Source organism: Hypomesus nipponensis, chromosome 27 (assembly GCF_054491055.1).
Source record: "Hypomesus nipponensis isolate SF chromosome 27, ASM5449105v1, whole genome shotgun sequence".
NCBI classification, from domain to species: Eukaryota; Metazoa; Chordata; class Actinopteri; order Osmeriformes; family Osmeridae; genus Hypomesus; species Hypomesus nipponensis.
Window position 1 is genome coordinate 9,157,106 of NC_140387.1, and position 3,015 is coordinate 9,160,120.

Sequence of the window (3,015 nt, forward strand, 5' to 3'; positions counted from 1 at the left end):
GATTGTACAGGCGACTTGTTGGCAGGGGGGCCCCAGGAAGGAGGTCTATAGCACAATCATAAGGCCGATGAGGAGGGAGTGTGAGAGCTTGCTGTTTACTGAACACCTCTCCTAGATCATGGTAGACATGGGGGATTGAAGTTAAATCAGGAAGTTCAGTTGCTGGCGGAGACACAGAGACCCCTACAGGAGCGATGGCGGACTGCAGGCAAGACGAGTAACAGAAAGAGCCCCAACTCTTTACCTTGCCAGATGTCCAGTCGAAGTGGGGGTTGTGTTGTCTCAGCCATGGCTGGCCAAGAATAATAGGAGCATGAGGAGAGGGAATGACATGGAATTGAATGGACTCCCGATGGTTTCCAGAGAGTATCAGACAGAGGGGTTTAGTGCGGTGGGTGACTCTGGCCAGAATCATCCCATTCAATGCGTTCGCGTCAAGAGGAGTGGTCAATGGCTCAACTGCAATGCAGGCCTGGGAGACAAGGGAGGCGTCTAGAAAATTCTCATCTGCTCCAGAGTCTACTAACGCTGGCAAGGGGAGAGAGACTGGTGATTCCAACACAGAGTGGCTTCCAGCTGCATTCGCGGCCTGGTGGTTTGGGGAACGCTTCGGCCCGCCAGTATCCCCACAGTTACTGACGAGCCCCTCCTTTTGGCCGAACTGGACAGGATGCTAGGAAGTGGCCAGCTTGCCCACAGTAGAGACACTCACCAGCCTGCAGTCTCCGGGAGCGCTCAGCAGGTGAAAGATGCGCTCGACCCAAATGCATGGGCTCTTTTCCGGTTGGGTCGGGGGTAGCAGAAGTCTGTCCAGCGCGGGAAGCAAGGGGATCGGAGATACTAGCCCTCGGAAGGTGTGGATGGGAAGTGGAAGTGGGAGAGGACATGGACGGTTGGCGGGTAGCTCTCTCCCTTCGGCTTTCTCGGAGACGATTGTCCAGTTTCATAGCAAGGGAGACCAATCCATCCAGGCTGTCTGTGTCATCCCGAGAGGCTAACTCATCCTTTAGCACCTCGCTAAGCCCGTTCCGAAATGCACCCTGGAGCGCATCATCATTCCAATCGGACTCAGCTGCTGCGATGCGGAATTCGATTGCATAGTCTGCCACGCTACAGGATCCCTGACGGATGGTGAAGAGTCGTTTAGCAGCCTCAGCTCCTTTCACAGGGTGGTCAAAAACTTTCCTCATTTCAGAAGTGAAAAACAAATATGAAGAATTGAGTGGAGACTGGCTGTCCCAAACAGCGGATGCCCATGCTAGCGCGTTACCCTTCAACAATCCCATTAGGTATGCTATCTTGGACTTATCTGTAGAATATGTGGCGGGCTGCTGCTGAAAAACAAGGGAGCACTGGATGAGAAAAGACCTGCACGTTCCAGGATCTCCTGCATAGCGCTCAGGTGCTGGCACATGTGGCTCTCTAGGAGTAAGGGCTGGCTGGTCTGAAGGGGGTATGGGAGGTTCTGAAGGAGGCAGATGGGAAGAAAGGCTGTCCAACTGGCTTCCGATCTGGGCAACGTTAGCCGTGAGACCTCGCAATGCGTCCATCAATTCTTGGAGGGCTTGGCTGTGCTGGCCCACGAGAGCATCCTGGCTCGCCAGAGCATGCCGGATCTGGTCTGCAACTGCTGGGTCCATGCTGGTCAGATCGTTCTGTTACGGTGTGGTACAGAGTGGACCCAAACGCAGTACAGATACGATTTAGTTAATTTATTCGGTGTAGTCCTGAGTTGTGGTCTTGTTTGGTGAATCAGCGGGTCGGCAGGCAGACAGGGATTGGGTTCTCGGATGACGATCCTGGGCACAAAGAAAACAGGTTTACAGAAGGCAAGTGAATCAAGCAATGCTTGCGGGTCAAAAGCGCATACTACCACAGTAGCTGTGACAACGATCTGACGAGGAGTGGTTGGAAAGCCGGGTTGAAGTAGGCAGGATGATGAGGTAATGGGCAGCAGGTGTGTAGAGTCTTGGCAGGATAATCCAGGTGAACCAGCAGGGGGTGTAAAAGGGACAGGAACCAGGCCGTGGCCGTAACACATACCTTCTCACTCCCCTAGCAGACCCTCAGACAGCAGCACAGCAAGGATACAATCTTGCCCATGCAAGATCAAGGTCCAGAATCTAAATGGCATTTGGCCTTCTCAAATCCCGTTTTCAGTGTCTCCACCAACTGAGGGTCACCCCAGACAGGGCATGTGACATAATTGTAGCCTGCACTGTCCTACACAATGTTGCCTGTCTGAGGATGGAAAGGGGTCCTGCACTGGCACCTGAGATTGAGTGGGACAATGCAGCTATATTCCCAGATGACATTAATGGCAGGCTAGTCAGAGACCAATACATAAATTATTTTAGATGACAGATTTTATTGTCTTGTCCTTAGGAGAGCTGGGGAGAAAAAACATAATTAATACATTGTTTTACAGATATGCTTAAAGTATGGATTAAAGTCATTTACGTATTTTTCTAGTTTCTTTCTCTCCAGATCCAGTTTCCTCAGTTTATTTTTCTTTATTTCAATACCAAGGGATACCAAGGGATCTGGGAGACTCCTTTTATTGAGGGCAACCTGTGTATCTGCCAGCTCAATGTGTTTTTTGAGATTTTGACTGTACAGACATCTGTACTCTGTCTGGATCCTGTTACAAATATGAGTGCTATATAAAATACTTGTATTGTGTTAATTGTTGTGTGGTTTGTGTTGTATTCTCATGTGATGTCTTCCTGCTTCATACAAATTGGCTTTCGGGATCAAAGAATAAACTGACTTTTCATCCATTATGGGCTAAATATGCATTTCCATACAATTTACATGATACCTCAGGCCTTCTGGAATCCAGTGACACAGTCTCCTCGTCATCAGCTGCAGAAGTCCCTTCCCATACTGCAGAGGTTCCTTCCCCCTGCCATATTGAATATAATTTGTATTGACAGGATGTGCCAAGCCTTGTGCTTTTAATGAATAATACTCACTGGATCTTCGTCTGGTGGCAGGAGTGTAACTGTGTCGCCG

The 3,015-nt window shown here is 49.9% G+C and overlaps 1 long non-coding RNA gene across 1 annotated transcript; it reads right to left on the reverse strand.

The window, feature by feature from the left end:
* Window positions 1-1,697: 1,697 nt before the first annotated feature.
* On the reverse strand, window positions 1,698-2,580 carry LOC146220758 (uncharacterized). The gene is made up of 2 exons (XR_014750940.1): window positions 1,874-2,580; window positions 1,698-1,799 (listed from the first exon to the last, which is right to left on the reverse strand). It is a non-coding gene; the product is annotated as an uncharacterized LOC146220758 (long non-coding RNA).
* Between the last annotated feature and the right edge of the window lie 435 nt (window positions 2,581-3,015).